We start from the raw sequence: 12,745 nt of genomic DNA on the forward strand, positions 1-12,745 counted from the left end.
CACACACATACACATACATGCAAGCATGCAAACACACACACACACATACACATACATGCAAGCATGCACATACACACACACACACACATACACATGCATGCAAGCATGCTCACACACAGGTAAGCACACAGGCACACACACTCTTGTGGAGATTGGAAATGATACTGTGCCACCCATGAACCTAGTGATGTCGAAGCGTCAGGCCGTCACAGAGAATGACCCATCATCGCCTGCCTTCTTCAAGCCAACAACCCTGATTTCCAGTCCATGGTGCTTAAAGACCTCCTCCTCCCTGGGACAGCCTCTGAAGCCCATTATAAACTAAACCCCTTTATCATCAGACCCATGGCCTAGGAGTTCAGGAGATCTAGCCTTAGGGCCCAGTGCCTCCCCCGACTCCCTAAGAGCACTTGGAATGGAGCCTGGGGTCTCAGGCATGCTGTGAAAGCGCTGAACCACTGAGCCACACTCCTATCCCTGGGTGGCTTTATCCTATTTTGGTTAGGGGACAGTGTCACCATGTACTGGGGTTACTGGCTATGCCACACCCAATGGATGACATGTACCATCCACACCCAATGGATGACATGTACCATGGGTAGATGGTTCCACAGTTAAGAGCACTTGTTGCTCTTGCAGAGCACCAGGGTGCAGTTCCTAGGGTCACCACCGTGGTTCACAACTGGCTGTAACTCCAGTTCCAGGACATCTAATGCCTTCTTCTGACCTCTTCAGGCACACACGTGTGGAACACGTTGGCAAAACAGTCACATGAATGAATAAATAAATCTAAGAACAGTTTAAACACATTTCTGACCTGGGATGGTGTCTTTGTAAGTAAAATGCTTATCATACAAGCCCGGAAACCTGAATTCTGATCCAGCACCCATGTAAAAGGCAATCATGACAAGCTGGGTGATGGTGGCTCATGCCTTTAATCCCAATACTTGGGAGGTAGAGCCAGGCAGATCACTGAGTTTGAGGCTAGCCAGGTCTACAGAGTGAGTTCCAGGACCACCAGGGCTGCACAGAGAAACCCTGTGTCTTAGTCAGGGTTTCTATTCCTGCACAAACAACATGACCAAGAAGCAAGTTGGGGAGAAAAGGGTTTATTCAGCTTACACTTCCACATTGTTGTTCATCAGCAAAGGAAGTCAGGACTGGAACTCAAGCAGGTCAGGAAGCAGGAGCTCATGCAGAGGCCATGAAGGGATGTTCCTTACTGGCTTGCTTCCCCTGGCTTGCTCAGCTTGCTTTCTTATAGAAGCCAAGACTACAAGCTCAGGGATAGCACCACCCACAAGGGGCCCTCCCTGCTTGATCAATAATTGAAAAAATGCCTTACAGCTGGATCTCGTGGAGGCATTTTTCTCAACTGAAAACTCCTTTCTCTGTGATAACTCCAGCTTGTGTCAAGTTGATACAAAACCAGCCAGTATACCCTGTGTAGTCAAAAAACCAAAACCAAGGGGCTGGAGAGATGGCTCAGTGTTTAAGAGTGCTGACTGCTCTTCCAGAGTTCCTGAGTTCAATTCCCAGCAACCACATGGTGGCTCATAACCATCTGGAATGGGATCCGATGCCCCCTTCTGCTGTGTCTGAAGACAGTGACAGTGTACTCACATATTTGAAATAAATAAGTAAATCTAAAAAAAAAAAATTAAAAACAAAACAAAACAAACAACAACAAAAAACCAGGCATGTCATGTCAGCATCACGTGGGTACTGGGTGCTGGGGATGGAATTCTGATTCCCCAGCAGAGCAGTCAGTGCCTATAACCCTCCCGCCCCAAGATGATGTTTTAATGCAATGGTTTCAAAGGGCCCCGGGAGATGACTCCGTAATGAAGAGCACCTGTTACTCCTGCAGAGGACTTGTCTTCGGTTTCCAACACCACAGGAAGACCTTCAACCATCCGCAACTCCAGTTTGAGAGGAACCAGCACCATCTTCTGGTTTCGATGGGCACCAGGGCCTCGGATGGTACATTTAGATACAAGCAGACAAAACATTCATAGATACAATAGAGTTTTTAAAAAAAGGAAGAAAGAAAGATATAAAATACCAACACCCGTGCAGGGTAAACACCTTGGTTTTTTATTTCCTTGGCTTTGATGTGCCGAGAAAGGAAGCAGAGGTCACAGGATGCTAGTCAATCGCTGCACCACCGATCACTGGGTAAACTGCTCTTCACCTTGGTTCTGGGTGTAAATGGAAGCAGAGGTCACAGGATGCTAGTCAATCGCTGCACCACCGATCACTGGGTAAACTGCTCTTCACCTTGGTTCTGGGTGTAAACAGAAAAGGCTAAGTATCTAGCAAACTCACGCTTGTACGAGTTGAAGACTAGATGTCACATTTCCTGTGACCCCCAAATCTGTAAGCAAAGAGCCTAGCGGTGTGACAGAGCTTCAGACTTAGTGTGAAGTCTGTTGGATCCAGTGCAGGAATCCTGTCCAAACTCAGAACCCATAAAAGTTACTGAGTAGCAGTCTGGCCTCCCGCAAGCAGGCAGGATGGTGCTCCCTGGAGATGCTGAGCTGCCCCAGCAGCGATTGGAGGCAGGGTGGAAAGCGCCACAGCGTGGAGCAGGTACTGACTGGGTCCAAGCATGAGTCTCTGAGGACGTGATGACAAGGTTAGCACCAGTCCCCTCCACTGATGAATCAGGACTCGAAGGCCAGCACTTCAGCCCAAGGCTTTTGGCCAATGAATTCGGAGAAGTATTCTGGGCCACGTACTGGGGCGGGGTGGAGATGGAGGAGCTGGAGGGGGGCAGTGGGGGAGGGGAGGCAGGTCAATGGAGGCAGCTTAGATGGCTCTGTAGTGAGCAGCATGAATGGGAGAGGCTTGGCCTCTGGGCGAGGCAGGTGGAAAACAGTGTGAATTTTCCAGAGAGGGAGTATTAATTAAGTAGGTGCTGTCTTCATTTTGATTTGAGATTAGTTGTTTACATTTCCTCTTTCTCTTTCTTTTTTCTTTCTTTTCTTTCTTCCTTCCTTCCTTCTTGGGAAAGAGTTTAGATAAAAGATCTAAACCTACATATTAACCTCAAACCTGAAATTCCCTATATACCAGAGGCTGGCCTTAAACTCCTGATCTGGTCTTCCTACCCACAGGGAATACCACACCCCAGCCTGAACACTGTTCTCAAGGGCCCACGATATATTACTGAGCCATACCTCAAGTCCCTTTGTATATTTTTTGAGACAGGTTCTAGGTACGTTTCCCAAGCTTTGATCACACTCTGTAGCCTAGGCTAGCCTTTTGTTTGCAATACCCACAGGCCTCTTGGATAGCTGGGCAAAAGGCTGGGCTGGGATGTGGGCGTGTGGTCAGTGGCACACCTATGCTCAAGGCCCCAGATTTCAACCCCAACAGGCAAAACAATGTTTCAGGTCTTCTTTTTATAGAAGTTGTTCAGTCCTCTCAGGAAAAAAAAAATCAAACCAGCTGAGCGAGGGCTCTCTGTGCCGTCCTGATGGCGGGCGAGGGCTCTCTGTGCGGTCCTGATGGGCGAGGGCTCTCTGTGCCATCCTGATGGCGGGCGAGGGCTCTCTGTGCGGTCCTGATGGGCGAGGGCTCTCTGTGCGGTCCTGATGGCGGGTGAGGGCTCTCTGTGCGGTCCTGATGGGCGAGGGCTCTCTGTGCGGCCCTATGGAAGATGCCCCACCCGACCCAGCACCCACCATCACACGAGGCCCTTCGGAGCTCCCTCCCCAGTGTGCTGCTTCCTGAGGTTTCACTGGGGAGTGTTGGCAAACATCTCCATCTCTGGCATATTTTTAGATTTTAATGGTTTAATGATAGGCAATAGGCATTCTAGAATGCCTATTCATTCCACCTGAGGGTCACCTGACCAGGGACAATGACATCTAACACCTTCAGAGTCAGCATGTACTTTGGTCTTGGTCTAACTGGCAGTAACCTGTTCTCTTATTCTTTGGGAATTTGCACAGCAATCAAAAGGCAGCCCTGTGGAGGCAGGGCGTCACTGGCCAGTCTTTGGTAAAGGTATTTCCTCCACACCTGAGACCCAATCCCCAAGACCCTTATGGTGGGAGAAGAGATCTGACTGCTAATTTGTCCTCTGACTTCCACAAGTGCTCATATGAACACACACTATGCACACACACATTCACACACACACACATACACACACACAGACATACACAGACACATACATTCACACACACACATACACACACATAGACACACACACATACATACACACACACAGACATGCACTATACACACACACACACATACATATACGCACACAGACACGCACACACACATACACACATAATCTAAACAATAAAATGACTTTTAAAATTGCTATCAGGAGACGGGGGTATGGCTTATGTGGGGTTTCCTGGGCTCAGTTCCCAGTGGTGGGGGTTGGGAGGAATAAAAATGTGACTAGAAACTCTAGAATATAAATACACAGGGAGCCAGGCAGTGGTGGTGCACGCCTTTAATCCCAGCACTTGGGAGGCAGAGGCAGGTGGATTTCTGAGTTCGAGGCCAGCCTGGTCTACAGAGTGAATTCCAGGACAGCCAGGGCTACACAGAGAAACCCTGTCTCGAAAATACAAAAAAAAAAAAAAAGAAGGAAAGAAGGAAAGAAAGAAAGAAAGAAAAAGTCTCTTATAACCCAGGCTGGCATAGAACTTACCATATAGCCCAGGCTAGCCTTGAAAAAAGACAATCTCCTGCTTCCGTCTCCCAAGTGCAGGGGTTACAGGTGGGGGCCACCATACCTGGCTGTAGTGTGAGTTTCTTAACTGTAAAATCATCATTTATTGTGCCTGCTAGCCAGCACCCCTGAGACAGGATTCCCCAGTGTGTTAGACTCTGGCTCTGCTCACGACAGTTGTTTTCCAAGAGAGCAGTCCTTTGAGAATCACCAACCAAGGCTATGTTTTAAGCAGGGAATGGGTGGCAAATGCCTGGCGTTCCAGTACTCTGAAGGGAGAGGCAGAAGGATCATGAATTTGGGGCAGTGTACCTCACATGGTGAGGGACTGGAGAGTGGCTCAGTGAGCCACAGCTGCTCTGAGCCTGGGCTCCCTTTCCACATCAATATGCTCACAACCACCTGTAAGTCCAGTTCCAGGGCCTCCAACTCCCTCTTCCGGCCTCCACAGGCACTATACTTGTGTATACACACACACACATACACACATACACACACACACATGTATAAAAACAAACACAAGTCAGACATACAAAACATGAGGATGTGTGTGAAGACCACGCGCATCCCTCAGTCTGTCATCCTTCCTCCCACCCCCTCATCACAGCGCCAGGGATCAGCAGCTCAAATTTCCTCGGAGCACATCACAAGCAGCTTGCTCAAAAATGTCTCCAAAAGGGCCGGAGCAGGAGCTGGAGAGATGGTTGAGAGCACTGACTGCTCTTCCGAAGGTCCTGAGTTCAAATCCCAGCAACCACATGGTGGCTCTCAACCATCCGTAATGGGATCTGACGCCCTCTTCTGGTGCGTCTGAAGACAGCTACAGTGTGCTTATGTATAATAAATACGTAAATCTTTCAAAAAAAAAATTCTCCCAAAGGGCCTGAGAGATGGCTCAGGGGTTAAGAGCACTGACTGTTCTTACAGAGGTCTTAAGTTCAAATCCTAGCAACCACATGGTGGCTTACAACCATCTGTAGTGGGATCCTAAACATGCCCTATTCTGGTGCGTCTGAAGACAGCTACAGAGTACTCATATATATGAAATGAATAAATAATAATTCTTTTGTTAAAAATGTCCATCGTAGGACTGTGCATAGCCACAGTCTCACAAACAACACCCAAGCGAGCTTGACTGTCTTGGCGCCAGGGTTTCTTCACAACCCGAATGAAATGACTCAAAGACCACAGCCACGGGCTCAACGGTGCCCTCAGACCGGGGTACGCTGCCATGGCCTTAGCCAGGAATCAACATTGACAGGAAAGCCCCAACTGGCTTCCTGCTCACTGCCTGGAACAGCCTGGCAGGTAAGAGTCAGGTGACACAGCCTGCCCCGCCTGCCTGGCGTCAGCATGAGCCATGGAGGATGTATGTGCAGTAACACGGAGCAATGGCCTAACCAGGAACAGGAAGGTGACTCGGTAAACCGGCTAAATGGGGATCTGCTGGGAGTGAAAGGCGAACAGGTAATGGCCAGCCAACCGAAGTGTGAGAGCGGAGACGCCCAGAGCCACAGGAAGAGGAAGTGGGGGTATGCTGGGCCGGTTGTGCTCACACAGAGGAGTTAGTCCTGAAGTCTGGAAGGGCCGTTAGATCTTCTCACAGAACGTACCTCCTGACCTGGCTGAAGGACACCAATTACTTACTCCATGACCACTGGCTCTCTGTGTTCTTCTTTTAGTTGTTCATTTGTTTTTTTGTTTTTTGTTTTTTAAAAAAAAGGGAGCCTTGGGAAGAGCAAGCCTCACGTAGCCCAAGCTAGCCCTTAAAAATCAGTATGCAGCCAATGATCGCCTTGAATTTCTGGTCCTCCAGGTTCCATCTCCTGAGTACAGGGATCACAGGCTTGTGTGACCACTCCTGGTTTTATGCAGGGCTGGGGATTAAACCTAGGACTTTGTGCATATTACACAAGCAGTCTACCAATTGAGCTACATCCCTGTACTAGTTGGGTTCTCTAGAAGAACAGAACTTATAGAATTATAGAGTGAATATATATGTATATATGTATGTATGTATGTATGTATGTATGTATATATGTATGTATGTATGTATGTATGTATATATGTATGTATGTATGTATATATGTATGTATGTATGTATGTACATACATATATCTTATGTACCTCAAAACTAGCTACACAGTTGAAGATGACCTTGCACTTCTGGTCCCCTCCCACCTGTACTTACCATGTGCTGAGATTTTATACACACACACACACACACATATATGTGTGTGGGATATATATATATGTATATGGAATTTATTAGAATGATTTATAGGGGGCAGTGGTGGTGCACGCCTTTAATCCCAACACTTGGGAGGCAGAGGCAGGTGGATTTCTGAGTTCCAATCTAGCCTGGTCTACAGAGTGAGTTCCAGGACAGCCAAGGCTACAAAGAGAAAGCCTGTCTAAATCAAAACAAACAATAAAATGAACAAATAAATAAACAAGAAATCGAGGAAAGGAAGCACAAATATATAGGGTGGTTAATTCTCTCATAGAGCATATTCTTTCCCTTTGCCGATTTATCCACAGATATTAGAAGCCAACAACTGACATTTTTATTTTGTTTTGTTTCTCTGTGCAGCCCTGGCTGTCCTGGAACTCACCTAGTAAACCAGGCTGGCCTTGAACTCAGAAATCTGACTGCCTCTGCCTCCCAATGGCTGGGATCAAAGGTGTGCACCACCAAAAATTGTTATGTGCAGTCACCAAATCTATCGCCTCTCTGGTGAATGGGGAATAATCAAATGTGTTTACCTCTGTAAAATACTTCGCACCATGGGCTCCTGGGGCTTCCAGGAAAGGCTTTGGTGATGCTAGGTATTAGCGAATTGGAAAGTCACTTGTGTCTTAGCTAACTCCAGATGTGGTCAAGTTGGCAACCACAAGAACCAACCATCACAGTCCCCAACCTTCTTCTACACTCTTTTGAGACCATCTTCCATAGAAACGTGGGACCTGCCATCACATGGCCCCATCTCCTTAGCTTTGTGATTTTATTTTTTGGGAAATTTCACGTCACATTCAGAGGCACTGCATGAGCCTCTGGGGGGAAGGCTTACTTTGGGGTCTTCTTTTCCCACTCCACCTCAGCTTCTCTGGGCTCTTCTTCTGGTCTTTTTTTTTTAAGATCTATTTTATTTATTTTATGTATATGAGTACACTCCAGCCCAAAGACTTATTTATTGTAATTAAGTACATTGTTGCTGTCTTCAGACACAGCAGAAAAGAACATCAGATCTCATTACAGATGGTTGTGAGCCACCATGTGGTTGCTGGGATTTGAATTCAGGACCTCCGGAAGAGCAGTCGGTGCTCTTAACTGCTGAGCCATCTCTCCAGCCCCTCTTCTGTTCTTGTACCCTTTATCCAGGGGCCCTTACTAATGACAGAAGGCTTGTCCCCTGGTGCTGCTGTCATGGAGCAGATCTGGCCCTTTTGCTCCCACACAGATGGAAATCCTGAGTGGGCAAGGATTTGGCAGCCCGAGAGCTAAACAGAAGGCAGGGGGAATGTGAGTGGAGCCCTCTGGTGCCACAGTCCCAGCAGGCCTCTGAAGAAGGCTTTAGTCCTATATAGCTCCAGTGTAGGCCTAAAAAACTTAGATTCCGGCGGGCTGGTGAGATGACTCAGTGGGTAAGAAAGAGCACTGACTGCTCTTCCAGAGGTCCTGAGTTCAAATCCCAGCAACCACATGGTGGCTCACAACTACCTGTAATGAGATCAAGACGCCCTCTTCTGGTGTGTCTGCTACAGTGTACTCATTATTTATAATAATAAATCATTGGGCCGGACCAGGGGAGCGGGGTTGACTGGAGTGAGCAGAGGTCCTAAATTCAATTCCCAACAACCACATGAAGGCTCACAACCCTCTGTACAGCTACAGTGTACTCATATACATAAAATAAATATTCAAAAAAATTAGATTCCTTGGTTCTCAGCTGTGGCTGACATTGCAGCTTCTCAGCAGGGTTATGTACCCTCAGATTCTGACCAGAGCCAGCATTAATGCCCTTGTCCTGGGTGAATCTGCGGTCCTTGGCTCTAAAGACCTGGCAGCATGTTGGAACTCTCTGGTTTCCAGGGTCTGCAATGTCTCTTTGCTGGCTTTAGGCTCTTCAGCTGCAGTCTCGGCATTCCCTCACACCTCCTGTTTTTCTCTTTCAGCTGCCCTACTTCTTCCCACCACACTACTCTCCTGTCGCCACTGTCTTCTTTTTCTATTTAACCCTATTTATCTATTGTGTACTTGTGACGGTCATAGGACAACTTTCAGGAGTAAATTCTCTCCTTCCCCCACGTGGGTCCCAAGGATCTAACTCAGGTTGTCAGGTTTGCGTGCTGTAAGCCATCTCGCCCACTGGAGGGAAGCGTTTTATTAGGTTTTATGGAGCTCCAAGGGAGGCAGCACAGGAGAGTTTCTTCCAGCTCACTCTCAGGCTCCTGAAGAACCTGAGAACCCAGCCTTACCTCTGTGATACCAACTCAGGCCCTGTCTGCTGGGTCACCAGGTGAGGTGACCCACTCCTGTCTAAGTAAGAGTAGCACTGGGGTCTTTTACAGTCTTTGCAAAAGCAAAGACTCTGGTACAGAGGCCCTGAGAGACGGTGCCATGGGTAAGCGCTCAGGCTGCTCTTCCGGAGCCGGCTTTGATTCCTAGCACCCACATGGCTGTTGACAACCATCTGTTAACTCCAGGTCCAGAGGAGGCATCGCTTTATAGTGGGGTCTACAAGCATTAGGCATGAACAGGGTGCCAGACATACACACGTAAAATAACTTAATAAGAATAGTACTGCCGGGGGGCGGGGGGCCTGGCGAGATGAGATGGCTCAGCAAGTAAGAGCACTGACTGCTCTTCCGAAGGTCCTGAGTTTAGATCCCAGCAACTACATGGTGGCTCACAACCATCCGTGATGAGATCTGATGCCCTCTTCTGGTGTGTCAGAAGACAACTACAGTGTATTACGCCAGACAATTAAACACATTAAATAAATAAATAAATAATCTTAAAAAAAAAAAAAAAAAGAATAGTAAAGCCGGGCAGTGGTGGCGCACACCTTTAATTCCAGCACTTGGGAGGCAGAGGCAGGCGGATTTCTGAGTTTGAGGCCAGTCTGGTCTACAGAGTGAGTTCCAGGACAGCCAGGGCTACACAGAGAAACCCTGTCTCAAAACAAACAAACAAACAAACAAACAAAAACAGAATAGTACAGACTTTTCAAACAGCCCTGGCTGGGGACATGCCTTCAGGGTCTGGAGCTGGCCATTATGAGACTCTCTCAGGCTCTCTGGTGCTGGCGGGCTGTGCTCTGGCTGCTAGCCGGCTAAGAGTGCGTTTGCTCCAGGCAGCCAGAGTCCCATACCTGTGGTTTATGGAGTCGGACTGTCCTGGATAGTCTTTGCTTACAGGGAAAAGAGCACCAGATATGCTTGAGGTAAGAGTGTAAAAATATTATTATTAATAGTCATTCCTAAGATTTTGACTGTGTGTAAGGGCAGTTAGCATCTAAGCTGGTCATGGTGACTCACAGTTCTCTGGCCCCCGAGAGGCATGGTGTGGAAACACCAGACAGTGTGAGGAGTCCGGGGATGATGAGGCTGCGGAAGCTCCGTGGCTCAATGTCTGCCTGGCTTCCAGCCTGCTCCAGCAGATGGCCTCTGAGGGGAAGTAGGGCGGAAGCGTGGCAGCCTCTGTGGTGGCTCCACTTCTGGTGTGTGGAGAACGGCGGATGGGGATTATGAAGATAGTGTATTGGAGAAAAAGTCTTTTATTTGTTTTGTTTGTTTTTGAGACAAGGTTTCTCTGTGTCACAGCCCTGGCTGTGTAGCTCTGGCTGCTGGAACTTGTAGAGCAGGCTGGCCTTGAACTCCCAGCGATCCTCTGCATCCCAGTGCTGGATCAAAGGCGTGTGTCACCACACCAGGCTTTTTTTTTTCTTGGACAAGATCTTGCCTGGCTCCGAACTAGCTACACAGCTGAAATGACCTTTGATTTCTGATCTTCCTAACTGTACCTCCCCAGTGCCAGGACTGCAGGCATGCCCAGTGCCATGGTGAGCAGTGCCAGGACTGCAGGCATGCCCAGTGCCATGGTGAGCAGTGCCAGGACTGCAGGCATGCCCAGTGCCATGGTGAGCAGTCCAGTCCCAGGACTGCTCATTAGAGGCAAGTACCCTGCCAAAGGAGCTACATTCCAAGCCCCATGTGACATGTGATGCTCACCTTGACCGTGGTTCAAGCTTCTGTCTTGAACCTGGACCGGCACCAGAAAGGAGGTCTGACCACTCCGGGGTCGGGGCAGTTTGAGTTTGGACCATAGAAGGAAGAAGAAGGAAGGAATGCAAGACCTTTGGATAAATGAATAGTTGACCATTTCTAGGAATGATTGACCAATTAGGAGGAGATGCCAGTGGTTAAGGAAGGGCAAGTGAGGTACTGAATAGGCTTGGTAAGACTGTCTGGACGCCAGGTGGTGATGGCGCACGCCTTTAATTCCAGCGCTTGGGAGGCAGGGGTAGGCGGATTTCTGAGTTCGAGGCCAGCCTAGTCTACAGAGTGAGTTCCAGGACAGCCAGGGCTACACAGAGAAACCTTGTCTCATAAAACAACAAACAAACAAACAAACGAAAAAAGGCGGTCTGGACAGGTTGTCACTCATACCTGAATACAGACTATGTGCTAAGCCTTCTGAAGGTGTGTGTGTGTGAATATTACCTATCATATCTTATTCTCTGTGAGAGTAAGTCTTGCCTATACTGGAGAGGGGAGTGTAACAGTGACCAAGTTGGTCAAAGTTAACTTTAAGTATTCTGTATACCTTTAGGAACTTTTTTCTACTGTTTAGAGTTTATCTTATTCATGTGTTTTGCTTGCACGTGTGTCTGTGCACCACATGTGTTTCCGGTGCCACAGAGCCCAGAAGCAGGGGTTGGATCCCGTGCAACTGGAGTTATAGATGGTCGTAAGCCATCAGGCGGGAGCTGGGAACCAAATCTGGATCTGCTGTAAGAGCAGCCAGTGCTCTTCATCGCTGAGCCATCTCTCTAGCCCCTCTCCAGAATCTTTTTGTTTTGTTTTGTTTCGTTTCAAGAGTGGGTTCCTCTGTGTAGCTCTGGCTGTCCTGGAACTCATTCTGTAGACCAGGCCAGCCTTGAACTCAGAGATCTGCCTGCTTTTACTTCCTGAGTGTTGGGATTAAAGGTGTGTGCCACTGACCACCTGGCACCTCCAGAATCTTAATCATCCCTGTCCCCAAGATATGGTATCCCCAGTCAAGCATTATAAGTATACATACCCATCAGAGTAAGTTCAAAGTTTTGGTAAAGTGTAGTTTGAAAAACCTTTAGAGGGGCTGGCGAGATGGCTCAGTGGGTAAGAGCATGGACTGCTCTTCCAAAGGTCCTGAGTTCAAATCCCAGCAACCACATGGTGGCTCTCAACCATCTGTAATGAGATCTGACTCCCTCTTCTGGTGCGTCTGAAGACAGCTACAGTGAATTACGCAGGAGCGAGCAGGGCAGGCAGAGGTCCTGAGTTCAATTCCCAGCAGCCACCCACAAGATAGCTCACAGCCATCTGTACAGCTACAGTGTACTCATGCACATTAAAAAAAAAAAAAATTCGTGGCAATCCTCCTGCCTCAGCTTCCTTAGTGATAGAATTATAGGCATGAGTCACTGTGCCCAGCTTCTAAAAAAAAAAAAAAAAGAGAAAGAAAGAAAAACCTTTAGAAGCAGAGATCTCTGTGAGTTCAAGACCAGTCTTGTTAAACAGTTCCTTTCAGGTCAGCCAGTCTACCGAGTCCCCCACAACCGAGTGAGATTCTGTTTAAATAAATAAACGAACTAACAAACACACAAATAAAGCATGCGTGCATGCATGCACTGGCTTTCTTTCCAGATGACCAAGGTTTAATCGGCTCTACTAAAAATCCAGTTCTATAAATCCAGTTCCAGGGGATTTGACGCCCTCTTCTGGCCTCTATGGGATTTGCATCCATGTGACCACACGCAGACAGATTGTCCATAGACATAA

The sequence above is a fragment of the Mastomys coucha genome, unplaced genomic scaffold, assembly GCF_008632895.1.
Source record: "Mastomys coucha isolate ucsf_1 unplaced genomic scaffold, UCSF_Mcou_1 pScaffold3, whole genome shotgun sequence".
In the NCBI taxonomy this organism is placed as follows: Eukaryota; Metazoa; Chordata; class Mammalia; order Rodentia; family Muridae; genus Mastomys; species Mastomys coucha.